Source organism: Ursus maritimus, unplaced genomic scaffold, assembly GCF_017311325.1.
Source record: "Ursus maritimus isolate PB19 unplaced genomic scaffold, ASM1731132v1 scaffold_12, whole genome shotgun sequence".
Taxonomy (NCBI): domain Eukaryota; kingdom Metazoa; phylum Chordata; class Mammalia; order Carnivora; family Ursidae; genus Ursus; species Ursus maritimus.
The window spans coordinates 23214442-23230479 of NW_024423564.1; the positions used below are offsets into that span (position 1 = coordinate 23214442).

General features: G+C 34.7%; 1 long non-coding RNA gene across 3 annotated transcripts in view; it reads right to left on the minus strand.

Moving 5' to 3' along the window:
- Positions 1-16038, minus strand: part of LOC103669345 — an 80390-nt gene that overhangs the window by 10937 nt on the left and 53415 nt on the right. The gene's annotated exons all lie outside the window — the stretch shown is intronic.

Consider the following 16038-nt stretch of genomic DNA (forward strand, 5'->3'; position numbering starts at 1 on the left):
CACCAAAAGTTGAAATGATGGTTAACATTTTTTAGCAAGAAACTATTTTTTAATTAAGATATGTGCGTTGTTTTTTAAAGATATAATGCTACTGCACACTTAACAGACCACAGTACAGTATAAACATAACTTTTTTTTTAACATCACTTTTGTGTGTTTTGTATGCATTGGGAAACCAAAACATTCATTTGACTTGCTTTATTGTGATATTCATTTTATTGAGGTGGTCTGGAATCAAACCAGCAATATCTTTGAGGTGTACCTGTTTGGACAAAGAGAAGTGGCCATTTGTGGCGGAAAAAGAACAACTTGTTTATTATGTAATTTAGGGGATTTCTTATGGAGCCAGATTGGTATGCTCTCATTTATACTGTAGCTTTTACCCTAAATATATATCATTTCAATTTTTTCACTACTTAGTAGAGTTTTCCCCTAAATTAAAAATAGTTAACAATGACAAAAAATTTTGAGTAAAAGTTTTTGGCAAAGCCAAAGACGTAAATTATGTTTTTCCTCTCTAAGAGATGCTTTGCTCTGTTTAAAATAGAGCTACCCAATGACCCAGCAATTGCACTACTAGGTATTTACCCCAAAGATACAGATGTAGTAGAAAAGAAGGTGTGCCTGCACCCCAATGTTCATAGCAGCAATGTCCACAATAGCCAAACTGTGGAAGGAGGCGAGATGCCCTTCAACAGAAGAATGGATAAAGAAGATGTGGTTCATATATACAATGGAATATTACTCAGCCATCAGAAAAGATGAATACCTACCATTTGCATTGAATGGATGGAACTGGAGGGGATTATGCTAAGCGAAATAAGTCAAGCAGAGAAAGACACTTATTATATGGTTTCACTCATATGTAGAACATAAGGAATAGCACGAAGGACCACAGAGGAAGGGAAGGAAAACTGAATGGGAAGAAATCAGAGAAGGAGACAAACTATGAGAGACTCTGGATTCTGGGAACCAAACTGAGGGTTACAGAAGAGATGGGTTGGGGAGATGGGGTAACCGGGTGATGGGTGTTAAGGAGAGCACGTGTGGTGATGAGCACTGGGTGTTATATGCAACTAATGAATAGTTGAACACTACATCAAAAACTAATGATGCACTATATGCTGGCTAATTGAACATAATAATAAAAAATAAGAATTATATAAATCCAAATACATACATACATACATACATACATACTTCTCGCCCACGGGGGGCGGGGGAGGATTATCTTCAAGAGGATAACCAGGAAATAAATATGAACTTTCATATTTAATGAGAAATTCGAAGGATGCTCTCAGCTCAGTATTTAATTAAAAAGAATATTGTTGGCAATGCTGACATCATACATTGTCAACATTCACAAGGAGTTATCAACCATTTGATCAGTTCACTTAGGGAAAAAAGAAATAGTTATTCAATGCACTGAAAAAATAATTAATCAAATCATTTTGGTGTGGATAATATTGTTTGAATCTTTTTGTGTAGGAGGTGTAAAAATAAACTGCTGATTGAAGTTTTCTTTGTTCTGCTAATTGGTACAGAAATACAATTTTTAGGCTTTTTTTTCTAGATTTTTTTCCTTATTACATTTTCATATAATGAAGAAAATGATCTCTTATTTCTTTCTCCATAGTTAATGGGTACATTCTTCTCTCAGACTCCCTAATCTTATGTGCCTGATAAGCAACTCTCTGGTGGTGTGACCATGACTTCCGTTCCCCAGTGCAGGGTGTAATTATGAATCACTATGACAGAAGTGTCCCTTTTATCCCTCCTGCTGCCACATTCGAGGATTTATTTTTCCTGCACAATTAAGAGGCTAGAAATACACCAAAAGTGCCAACTTAATGAAAAGAAAACTACTATGACAAGTACAAACATTCTACACATAAATGTTCAAAACCAGAAACGAAATCTGCTTTTAATGCATAACGCTGAAGAAAACAGGTCAATATAGACATTGGGGCCATATGAAGTCATTCTTGCAGTAATCCAAACACATCAAGTACTCTACTCTATCTAAGATGATCTATGATAAAGAAAAGAACCTAAAGAAAGAAAGAAAATAAATTGTGGGAAATTTTAATGTGTTATAGTTTTATGTGGAAGTAAAAAGCCAAATGGGAAAAGAATGGATAAATGTTAGAAGAAAGAGAACATGAAGAAATAGTTAACAAAAAGAGAACTGGTAAAGGGAACCCATGGTGATGAAAAGGCAGGGTTCAGTATTATCTATCTATCATCTATCTATCTATCTATCTATCTATCTATCTATCTATCTATCTATCTATTTTTGCATTGTCTCAATTCACCAAACATAGGCGTTCATATTTTTTACAAATTAATGATTGGTATAAATCTTAAAAAGTCATTTTCTTCAGATTTGCAATGTTCTTACCATGTTATTATTTCCTTGTTAAATTGTGTACTTATGCAGCATATGTTCCAATATGAACTTAAGAGTCCATGGACTGCCATATCCATATTTTAAAAATAAAATTTCAGATTCTATAATTAACTAGTTGATTATTGATTCATATTGGCTTGCAAGAAATTAATAGCATAAGTTGGCATATACAGGATGTCTGAAAAGTATTCTCAAAGCATTAATGAGGACTCTGCATGAATTTAAAAATTTTACCACCTATAGCGTGCCTTCTACACCTAAGCACTTTACATTTGTTGTATTACTTACTCTCACATTGAGAGAACAAGGGAAAAGAGATTAAATTTTAAACATTAGATTTAATGATAACAAAGAGTTTCTTATTTAAATTGTTAATCTTTATTTTAAAGAGATAGATACTCATTTATTTTAGGTGATTTAAGGATGGTCCTTTCTGGAGACAAGATTTTGAGCATGTAAACTTATTCAGGTCAATTTCAAGCTAATAATTCTGTACCTGACAGATTCTCAGATGCTTTTATTGAATAATAGATTTTCTAAACAATGACTGTAGTCAAAATCATGAAAGCCCATTGCTCTTTGTAGCTTGATTTCTGAGTCATAATCAGCATAGCATTTTGTCAAATTGAAACCACATAGTTACTCATTACTTACTAATATGGTCTTTTTTTGTAATAATTTTGTAGCAAACTGTTTACTTATATACACTTCTGATTTCTGATTTAGTGTATTATTGAAACACTCGTTTTTCTTATCATATGTAAAATTCTGTCTTGAGGACATGGACAGACTAAGCTGGACCACAGTGAATGGTTGTGCAAGTTTCTCACTGCACAACTCCAGAGGAGCCGTTCACATTGTAGACTTTGAGATTTAAGTATTACAACAATTTTCTGCAGGCAGTTTAGTGCCATGTTCTAATACAATTAGTTTATTATGACAAATTGCCTATAGGTGGACATGAAGTGTCTTAAGGAAGGGCTCCTTTTTCAAGTTACACAGCAATGCTGTATGACTTAGTGGCTAGCAGCCCTGTTAGGTCTGATTGTCCAGTGCCTGGAACATAGAAAACACTGGGGAAAAACTCATATGTTCAATGAAGATAATTTGAGTAACAAGGGATTTAACAGCAATAATAACTAGACTTTACTGAGCATTTATGTATAATATTACAAATATTCCTCATTTGCACAAAGAAAGATAATACTACCTATCTCCAAAAAAATACTTGCTAATTGTAGCATTCAATCAACGTTAAGTGATTATTTTTATTAGCCTGAATGGAAACAAGAGTCTTAAGTGGAATATGTCTGCTTTAATAATAAAGTAAAGTAATGCCTTGAAGATATTTTATACCAATTTGTACTATTTGTATTAATGAACACCTTGGTTAAATATATACTTCATCCTTAACTCTAATTTTCCATCATGGTAAATTTCTGAAGTCACCAAGTCACAATTTATATTACCTGGGCAGAGTATTTGATGATATGGTTGATTACTATAAGAAAATTGAGTTTTTTATGGGGGCAAACTCCCCACATAACTAGATGTCTCACTTAATAATAGGTTGGGAGAAAGATTACTATGCAAATAATCAAGTTTTAAAAATAAATTACATTTGCTTTCACAGAGGAGGTTGGAGATTAGATCCGGGTCATCTTTAACAGGCACATAGTAGAGTTCCTGGTTAGTTTGTTGGTTTTTTATAATGAACTAGCATTAGGTACTTCAATTTGCTGGAAACAAGTCTTATAAGTAGGAGTGAGAGAAGGCAGATGCAACAACATATAAAGTGAGGGGACACTAATTGTTGGTATTAACTTACTAAAAAAGAGGAGTTCAGAGTGACTGTGTTTGATGTGATGACAGCACTCACCAAGTAAGCTATTCAAGAATAATAGGTTGAGAACATAATAATGAGTTGAGCCATCTATGGAACATGCAGGTATCTAGTAGACTTAGATATATAGGTCTGGAGCTCTAAAAATCAGGAACAAAGACAGAGATTTAATCATCATGAGAAGCAATACAGAGTAATCATCATCATTATCATCAACCATTAAAGCACTTTCAAAGTGCTGGTATTCTTCTAAGTGTCCTACATATGTTATCCCACTTAATACCCACATAAACCCTGGGAGACAGGTATAATAACCCCCATGTTATGAATTAGAAACTGAGGCACAAATCTGTTAAGTGGTTTACCTCAGGTCACATGGCTTCCAGCAAAAGAGGATTCAAACCTAGACAGTCTGCTTCTAAATGCCACACTCAGTATAAAACAATATGGGCACCCAGACTTCCAGTATTTCCTTTCCCATCTATGAGTGTTGTGACTTTGGTCATGTTACCTACCCATCCTCTGCCTAGATTTCCTTATTTTCACAATGAGGGATAATAATACTACCTGTCTCCAGGGAGTGCTTATTATATAGTAGCATTCAATTGAGTTAAGTCATTATTTTTATTAGCCTATTAATGAATGTTGAAACAATGGTGGAAAAGGAGATTGCCTGTGTGAATGTGAGGAATGAAAAAACAGAAAGATCACTGATCCTTTAAGGGGTGGGGGGGGGCCCAGGTCAGAATCTGGAAGCCTAGTCCAGGGCACGGTGGGTTGGGTACGGGTGTGTGTTCCACTCCACCACAGAAAACACTGCTTGGTGCTAAGAGGACAAAATGGGAAAGGAGATGCCAAATTAAAAGGCTGGTATCCCATCCAAATGTAAGGTCCACGTAAAGAGACTGAGCAAAGAAAAATGAAAAGATTCAGTTTAAATGGTTAGGGTGCAAGGCTTGGAAATATTTCTTAAGTGGGTGGCTGGGGCTTTCTAGGATGCCTATGACCTGGATGGTTGGCCAGAAGATAGCTCTTAAAGATAGTGGTCTTTCAGAGCTGAGTTTGGAGACAATAGCCAAAACAGTAGGAAGGAAGGAGGGTGAAGTAGCATCGTAGAGCCAAGGGAGGAGAAATGTGCACTATATGGGGAATTGGGAAGTTTGGGTGAGATTACTTTCTCTGTAGCATCCCCAACTCAGCTAATCCCTGCAACAGTTTTATGAGGGGTGTACTCTATTTATCCACATTTTTTTAATAGTTTTGAAAAATCAGGCAACAATAATCGTCAATACCTTGCCTAGGGTCACACAGCTAGTGTGAATGCCAGAGCTGGCTTTTGAACCCAGGCAGTCTGGCTCGAGTCCATGCTTGTAACCATCTGTTACACTTTCCTTATTCCCATCTGGTTTCCTTTTCTTTCTTTCTTTCTTTCTTTCTTTCTTTCTTTCTTTCTTTCTTTTTTTTTTTAGTAAGCTCTATGCCCAACGTGGGGCTTGAGCTCACGACCCCAAGATCAAGAGTTGCACACTCTACGGGCTGAGCCGGCCAGGCATCCCTCCTTATTCCCATCTGCTTACTCTTTCAAGTGGCTCACTTTATTACATCCCTTCTATGTTTCCGAAGAGAGATAACCTCTTTATATGATTTCCCCTCCACCTCCTCCATGCCCCAAAAGTCTGGATGGGGGAAAGGGAGGGGCACATTTTAGTTTTTAAGGAATTTTTTTCAAATTCCTTATACATATACATGTACATGGAGTCCTCTCCATTCCCCTGAGGGCTTCAGGCTTTTTTGTAACCAATTACAGAAAAAAAAAAGAAAAACAAACTAAATATTTTTTCTGCTTTTACCTCTACATTATCCTGAAATATTGACAGTTTTGGAGCAAAGTTAGGGTAGAGAAGGGAAAAAAGTTGCAAAGGAGGAACTTGTTAAGAAAAAAATTGGTTAGTACCTCAAAACTAGTTAATGAATTACTGAGTCATCAATGGTGGTATTAAAAACAGTCAATTATTTTCTAAAACAAAAAAGGTTAAACAATACTGATTGGCTGTTTGGTGATATCTAAGACATGAAAAAGTATTTCCAAATATATGTTGTATCTGTATTTAAAGAGAGAAGAAGACAAAATAATGGGAACATTAAAAACTCAGAAGTCATTATGTCATTTACACCCTTCCCTCTTTAAAGCATAAAGGATTCAAGACCCCAGAATGAGCCTGAAGATCTTACTAGTACGAAATCACTTCTATACGAATTAAAATTGCAATTATAAACAGCCAAAACATAATTGAATATTAAAATTGGTTATATGAATAGATGATTGCATGAATAGAATAAAAGGCCCAGCATAAATTATGATGGTTTGCTTTCTGGTCTTACAACAAAGTTTGTTTTCTGGTCTGATACTCTTTTTGAATAGTCTAATCTCAGATGATTATACATAGAGTTTAAAAGTCTAATTTTCTATCAAAATGAGTTTTTTCAATGTGTATTTTCCATTAGCTGTTAAGTATCGAATTCTGATGCTAGAGACAGTGAAAGGATTCATTTGGGTGGATTTGATTGTTGAGGTAAATATAGTATGTGAAAATTAATCTTAAACTATATTCAAAATTCAAATTTCCCCAGCCTACACTTAACTCTCTAGCTCAAAAGTTTTTAACTTTGGGTGTACTTCAAATTGCCTGGGGAATGTTTAAAAATACCATTTACTCAATCCCACCCAGGAAAATTAAATCAGAGTCTCTGAAGGTGGAGCATTAGTGTTTCTCAAAATCTTCTCAGTGAATCCAGTGTGCATCCAAGGCTGAGAATCACCACTCTGGTCTTTTTTATTAGCCTTGATCTTAAGAGAATTCTATTGCTTGTCTGAAATGATCGACCTTCTGGGATGAGGAAATGGTGGACAAAGGCTACTTCATACATTTATTCATTCACCTTGGAAACATATACTGAGACCTTAGAATAAAGTATTGTGTGAAGGTCTAGGGGACACAAATAACAACACAAAGTGCTAGTTCTCAAGCAGCTTATGTAGTCCACTGTAAGGGAAAAAAGATGGGAATGGGGTGTATCTTAAAAGACACAATAAAAAATAAGGCTAGACAAGTACATTTTGTCAAATAATGGAAGTTGTTAAAAGAAAAAGAAAAAAAAAAAGGTGCCTGGGTGGCTCAGTTGGTTAAGCATCTGCTTTTGGTTCAGGTCATGATCCCAGAGTCCTGGATAGAGCCCTGGTGTCGTCGTCGGGCTCTCTGTTCAGTGGGGAGCCTGCTTCTCCCTCTCTCACTGCCCCTCCCCCTGCTCGTGCTCTCTCTCTCTCAAAGAAATAAAATATTTAAAAAAAGAATCCTCATTAAAAAATCATTGAAGGATTCTGAACATGATCAGATTATGTTTTGAAAGAAGGAAATAGATATAGAGAGTCGAGTTATATAATTACTTTGATATTTTAGATCAAAGTTAAATGAGAGATTCATAGCAAAAATGAGGATCCAGTGAGAAGAATACATATTAGGAATATTATGGAAGCAAAATCCACACAATTTGTAAGTTCAAGACATGTGGTGAGGAGGGTGGGGTGGGGAATCAGACCCAGGTCCAATATTCAAGCCTGGTTTACTGGGATTATGGTCCACCTACCTAAGAGATGGGAAGGTGTGTGGAGGGGTGAGAGAGATGCTTTAGAACATGTTGGATTTGAAGTGCTGGTGGGATGTCAGGCTGATGTGCAGCCAGAACATGGAATAAGAGATAATTTTATGGGGGAAAGCCTCACAGAGATTAATGTTGGGGGGGGGGGATAGAACTACATTTGAGAGAATGTTGGTAAAGGAAAGAAAGCAAGCTGCTCCTTAGGGAATTCCTGCATGCCAGGACAAAGAAAGGATGAAGTTAGAAAACTGAGTTAAGAGAAGTCAAGGAACCCGAGAGAAATAATTTTTAAGGTGAGAGTGATTGATATCAGAAAGGTGATTCAGAATTAATTCTGAGAAAAGACCATAAGTTTGACAACCAAAGTTGCTAACAGAAAGTTTGGACACAGGAAGCCAAGCTCAAAGTCGTTGAGGAGCACATGTGTGGTGAACAGCAAAGCAAAGAACACTGACTATTCTTTGATGAAACCAAATCTTTAAAAGAAAAATACTTCTTCCTCATATTATATATTATAAGGATATGTTTTTTTAAAAAATTGTAGGAATAACTCTAATTGCTTCTTTCCAGAAGAATTTATGGAAGGGAGAGATTAAGTGAAAAGAATAAAAGTAGGAGAGAACTAGCTAGCTAACTAAAAAAACACTTGAGAACCATGATCTTCTCATCATATTTTCCTTAAAAGAGTCCTTCAGTGAAATCAACTAGTATGGCTTAATTAATATTGAACTTCAATTGAACAGGCAATTAATAGTAAGATAAAATGGTAAAGACTACTGTTATAGGTTGCATATTGTTATGAAGTAATGAAAAAAGTCAAAATGAAATATTCCATACATTTTGAATACTAACATTTATGAGCACGTTACAAAGCAAAATGCAAAAAGCAATGTGAATTAAGAATGTGTAAATAATAAACATCATTTTAACATAAATTATTTATAGATTCAATTAATAGAAGTAAAATATTATTAAAATAAAATATTAGAAAAAATTAAGAAAATTTATTTTTTAAGACAAACTGAAACAAAATAATATTATTTGGTTTTATAAATTTGTAATCTTAAGAGACAAAGCTTCATTCAATCCATTTTATTGTAATTTTTTTAACTGATCAATAAACTCTTTCCACATCTACCTGGACAAGAGAACTGTTGCAGGGGAAGTTAGAAATTATTTCTACACATTTTCCTCTGATTTTTTTCATCTTCAAATAATTCTACTTCTTTTTTCATAATTTAAGAATCTGTATTACCTTTTTTTTTTTCCCCTGGAATTGCAGTTTTTTTTTTTTTTTTTAAAGATTTTATTTATTTATGTGACAGAGAGACAGCCAGCGAGAGAGGGAACACAGCAGGGGAGTGAGAGAGGAAGAAGCAGGCTCCCAGCAGAGGAGCCCGATGTGGGACTCGATCCCGGCACGCCGGGATCACGCCCTGAGCCGAAGGCAGACGCTTTAACGACTGCGCTACCCAGGCGCCCCTGGAATTGCAGTTTTAAAAATTAAATTAGAGCCGTAGTTTCTATTACTCTTGTTTAAACAATTCCAGTTTATCTTAACATCTTTAATTTTATTTGTGTACTTGAAGACTTTTTTTTAAAGATTTTATTTATTTATTTGAGAGAGAGAGAGAAAGAGAACTGGAGCAGGAAAAGGGAGAAGCAGACTCCCCCACTGAGCAGGGAGCCTGATATGGGGCTCTATCCCAGGATCCCGGGATCATGACCGACCCAAAAGCAGATGTTTAACCAAGTGAGCCACCCAGATGCCCCTGTACTTGGAGATTTTTATACAGTTACCTCTTTCACTTTCAATAGTGTCTCATTTATAAGACACCAGAGTAGGGTTATTCTTATAGTATAAATTTGCAGAACCATGTGTTTGCTTATTATGATAGGCAGTGACCATTTGAGAATTGTAGACCATTTTCTTGGTTAATCATTTTTGTATAACTTGAACAATTAAATTATTGGCTTTATTCTTATAATATAAAAAATTCAAAATAAAAAATCAAACAATATTATACAAACAAAATTACTAGTACCTTGGTACTTTAAATTAGGGTCATACAGTTGAATTCTGCAATACCAAAAACTCACTAAATTACATTTCTAACAATATCATAGTTCTTATGTCTTAAAAAGATGGCACTCAGTGAGGTGGACTTCTCTAAGTGAGGCACTATGTGTAAAGTAGTTCAATTTAACATAATGCTCTGTAATATTCTGTAATTTGATTATTATGACCCTACCATAAAATAATACAATTGCTAAGGTTATAAAGGTGCTCTCTTTAGGGGAAGCAATTCTGTTGCCACTTAGTTTTTGTTTTGTTTTGTTCTTAACATTAGACTGAGATGCCAGATATACACAGGAAAGTATACTAATATTTTAATAATTGTGTTTTTATTATTTCAATTATTTATGAGATTTAAAATAAACCATCATTTAATTTAAAGTATTGTGTTTTATTTGAAGAAAATGATTTGTTATTTTGCATTTGTAACATTTGCATTTAACATGTGACAGTAAATGATATAACTGTAAAAGCAATTCTATTTCAAGAGGCCCTTTTTTCTTTTTATTTATTTAATTAACTAATTAATGGGGGGAGGGGCAAAGGGAGAAGGAGAGAGAATCTTAATCAGGTCCCGTGCCCAGCATGGAGCCTGATGCGGGGCTAGATCTCACCACCCTGAGATCATGACCTGAGTGAAATCAAGAGTCTGATGCTTACCCATCCAGGCGCTCCTCAAGAATCCTGTGTTTGATAAATTAATGGCATGTGTTAGATGGGGAAAACTACAAAAAATTAAGTTGCATATTGCAATTTAATTTTCAGGGCCTTTAATTTTATTTTCTGTTTCTAATTTCATTTATTTTCTGATATTTATCTATCTATCAGAATACCCACCCATATTCACACACATACATAGATGTTTTGACTCCATACTTCTGCTTGAGAGTTTTGTTCCGTCTAGAATAACCAAGTCTGACCTTTCCACCTTTTCAAATCTTATCCCTTCTTCAAGATACTGTACAAATTTTACCTGTTCTATAAATTTCCTGATCATCATAGCATGAAATCCTCTGTCCTTCCTTTGAATATCTTGTCTTTAACATTTGTATTATTTGTTTAATAAATATGTGCTTCCTCCTCATAGTTCTTAGAATGTTGCACTGCTTAAATATTGTCATTTGACTTTTACATGCAATCAAGTAAATTGTAAAATTATTATTTTTTAATATTTTATTTATTTTTTAAAGATTTTATTTATTTATTTGATAGAGGGAGAGAGAGCGCAAGTAAGCAGAGTGGCAGACAAAGGGTCAGGCAGAGGGAGAGGAGAAGCAGGCTCCCTGCTGAGCAGAGAGCCCAATGTGGGGCTCAATCCCAGGACCCTGGGATCATGACCCAGGCTGAAGGCAGACACCTAACCGACTGAGCCACCCAAGTGCCCTTAAATATTTTAAGTAAATCCCTACACCCTACATGGGGCTTGAACTCACAACCCCGAGATCAAGAGTTGGATGCTCTACCAACTGAGCCAGACAGGTGTCCCTAAATCATGAAATCATTAAGAACAGAGTGGTTCCTGAATAAAATCTTTATCAATTTGACTTCTAATTATCTTTTGCAAACCTTAGCAAATACGACATAAACAACATATACAACATAAACAAACAATAAAATCTACACTATCATATCTTATATTTCATATGGGAAAGTATGTAATACATATCATATGTGCATGTATACATATGTATATATATACAATTATGTATATTTATATATAGATATTTTAATAACAGTGAAATAGAATAACTTAATTCTGATTAGCCTATGAGAACTTCTCAAAATTCATTCTCCTGTATTGTCTCATGACTTTTAATAACTTGGGAAGGTTAGTAACTGACATTATACTCCTTGTTTTGTTTAGGAGAAAACTGATATTCAGAGGACTATAACTCAACTGTAAAGATTTGATGATTATTACTTAAAATTAATCAGGGGGGACACCACAACTAGGATCTAGGAGATTTCTAATCCAGTGCCTCTCAAACTGTGTTTAGTGAAAGATCAGTTTCACACACTCCCAATCTGTCACCAACTATTATTATTTTTTTTGAAGATTTTATTTATTTATTTATTTGACAGAGAGCCAGTGAGAGAGGGAACACAAGCAGGGGGAGTGGGAGAGGAAGAAGCAGGCTCCCAGTGGAGGAGCCCGATATGGGGCTTGATCCCAGGACTCTGGGATCACGCCCTGAGCCGCAGGCAGACGCTTAACAACTGAGCCACCCAGATGCCCCCCAACTATTATTTTTTAATAATATAATATAAAAGAATTCCCTGAAAATAAAAAACACAAATCCATTTTTTTAAATTAATTGATTCAACAGTCATCAAATGACCAACAAATAGCTTTACAGTCTGAAATGGTTATCCTCAATGTTCTTATCATTTTGGATGGTGAACAAATAGCCCACGGACCATCTCCAGTCTCTGGACCACACTTTGAGTATTGTCCGTGTCAATCATGACATATCCCTTCTAAGAGAATCATCCTCATCCAGAACATCTGCCACCTAAGTGGCCCTGTTGACTCAGAAGTGATCTCTGCCGTCCACCATTTACAACCGATTGGACTGAGACCAAAGAACGCTTGGCCAGAAAACTATGAACTGTGGCCAGGCTTGAAAAGATGAGCTGGATCCAGGAGTTTTTCTGACTCTGTATTTAGGTCTAATAAGTAAAGAAAGGATTTTCTGTGACAGTCCAAAATTTTGTACATGCTTAAAATATGAGCTAGCAGAAACTCTGAGTAAGCTTTGCAAGGTGGACTGGGGCACTGAAGAAAGAGGAAGATATGAACTATAGTTGAGTCATATTAATAGCGGCTCACTAAAGATTCAAAAACTGCTGATGCTGAGACACAAAAAGCTGCCATAACTCTAGAATTACCTTTCAACTTCAATATTCCGTAGCCCCAGGCTTTAAGTAGCATCTTCATTCAATGTCCTAAGATACATATCCCATACTTCTTGCAATGTACATATATATCCTAACTGGCATACATGGGTCTCTGAATTATTCAAGAAACTTAGTTTATCTAAGACAAAGTCCAAGGCTTTTTCCATTATACCTAATAAGCTAATGTCAGGAACAACAGCTGCCACATTTGAAAGACAAGTTGTTAGTGCATACATCTCTCACTGACTTTCAGGCTGCAGTGAGACTATAAGCAAAACAGGCCTGATCTGGTGGAGCTCTGGTACCAAATATCCATCTCCTCCCTACCTGTATAACTACTTCTCAATTTCTTTGTTTCCAGCATACTCCCAAAAAATATTAATCACAACATTTTCCATAGTTAATTATATGGAGGGAATCCCTTCAAATTTATATCAAATTATTTCAGTCATGGAGGTACCTCCGCAGCTCACCTGCCCTTTGCAGGACTTCAATTTGCAGAGCTTTTTAGAACCAGGACCACTGATCTAATGGACCAGACATGTGCTCTTAGTGTGTATGAAGCCAGATACATATTATGTGTGAGTGGTTTCTGGAATCATCCCAGAAATCAAAGGTGCAGCTTTGAGATTGAGTGCATAGTGATTCTCAAAACATGTTTTATTGCCCCGATGCTTTTTCTTTTATGAACATGTTCAGATTATTTTTATCTCTTTAGTTGTATTATATCATACTTGCTTTGTAGTAAAGAAGTATCTTTTAGTATAAAAATGGAAGCATAACTTCTTTTATTATTCTCCAGTATAGTTCAGATTTTAAATGACTGCTAAATTAAATGGTTTATGTCAGAGGTTAACAATATGGGGTCTTAGATTAAAACAAGCCCCATGTAATCTTATTGAGCCAGTAGGTCACAAAAATAAGAGAAAATGTGCTTGAATCACAGGAGAAAAGGGATGTTGGATGGATCTGTGAAATACTTTATGTTGTAGTATCAGCTGATTGATAGCAGTGATTCTCAGAAGGGTTCCAATATTATGCCTTTTAAAAGCTGGAGATTAGTGCAACCATGGTGAACAGCACGGCAACACTCTGGCAAAGAAAAAGGGTCAGGGCTGGCAAAATGTGGCAGGTGTCAAAATAAAAGGTTAGGCTCTGTGCCTGGGGACCCATCTGTCAGATATAAGTATGATAAGCAATTAATGTATTTATTTATATTGCTCATGACAAACCATGTATTCCATTAAAATGGTCAATTTAAAGATCCTCCACTGTTCACTAGAAATTGGAATTAATATAAAAATAAAATGTTCAAGACAAAAAGCAAGGTCTAATAATGAAACGGTTTGTTTATATAAATAAGTAAAGGTTTGAAGAATTCTAGGCATCTGCGTTAAAGGACTAAATCCATTAAATATAACATCTTAACAATATAGTGATTATATTAAGGACCTACAAAATCAATGTTTATTTTGCAAGATAATTTTGGTAGCATTCCTTGTAAGTTCAGGATGCTTTATATTCACTAGGCTAGATTTCATAATGTAATAATGAAATGAAGCCCAGAAAAATTATGAGGAAATAGAAATTTAGAAATCTAATATGTCTTACATTTTCTTTAAATGTTTTGTTCACAACCTTGTCATTATTAGAGCTTTCATTTGCACTTTGTGACTAATCCTGACTCCTCTTTATTTATTATTTATTTAGCTTTCTCACTACTTCTGCTTTACAATCTGTTTAAACTAGATTGTTTATATTTAACATTCATCAGTGATACCTTTTTGTAGATGAAATACATTATAACTTTTTAATCATAATTATAAACTTTTTAAATGTTATTTTATTTTACTGGTTAGTAAAAATCTAACCAAGAATTATGAGTAAAATCAGATTTACTAAAGTTTTATGCAAAAACTGACCCCCCCATATTTTTCCCTGAATAAAGTTAAAGATCTGAATTATCATGTTTTAGTAAGTGAAACTCACACCTTATGGTAATACCAAAATTTGAAGAGAAACAACATGTATGTCTATAGTGTAATATGCTATACAGAGGGAAAACTCAAGTTCCTTCATTGTAGGGGGAAAAATGCCAATATGACTATGTTATTGCCAAGTTGCACATCCTGTCTGCTAAGTGATGAAATTTAACAAGTAAAGCCACTGGAATAGTAAAGAGAATCATTTGGCTTTGGAAAGAACAGAGGTATTACATTCAATAGATTTATTTTCTTTATGTTGAAGTAATAGATATGCCATCAGTTTGTTCCTTTTATTAGAAAGATGTAGGTTAAACTTTAAGTCAATGATTCTTCTCCCCAGAATTCCCTTCTAGCTCCTGACATCATTATAGTCTTAAACTATCTGCTATTGCTAACGTCAAACTTGGCTTCCCATGGTATAACAGCAATGTTAGAGTAGGAGTTAAGGAAGGAAAGCTAAATTTAAAAAGATACAATCTATAAACTTTGTTATATGTTCCATTTAATGGTCTGATACATGATTTACAAATTATGTTTGAAATTTAATTATAATTAACAGTTATTCAAAGTCAAATTAATTCATGGCTTTATTTCCTGACTGAATTCAATGTTTTTCCTATTGCCAATTTTATTTCATTTGAACCTCATTCATCTAAGTTAGCTGTTTCCTATCTATGTACTTTCATTGGCTTGGATACCCTTGAAAATGCATCAGGCCAAAAAAAAAATTTTTTTTTTCCTTATTCACCATTCTATACAACTCTTCAAAATCCTAGGATATGCTACATAATAAAAATAATAACTTCAGCAGAAACTCAAGATGTCACTGAATTTGCTATAGAGCCACAAGAATAATACATCAAACAGAAGGTAAGATTTTTGTTTTACTTCTTGACAGTGAGAATTATTTATTTTAAGTTAGTTCTTTTAAAGCATATATGGGAAGAAAATATACATTGGGGCTCATATTATGAAACGAAAAATCAACTTAATTTTTACTTTTATTTTTCTACAGAAGTATATGAGAACAATTTTGCTGGGTATATATTTACTTCAATTCAGCCATTTGGAGAAATAATGAAAATTCTGATGAGTTTTAAAACTCATAGTACAAACATGCATTGATCTATCATCACAGGTATGCTTTCATAAATTTCATCTTCTCAAT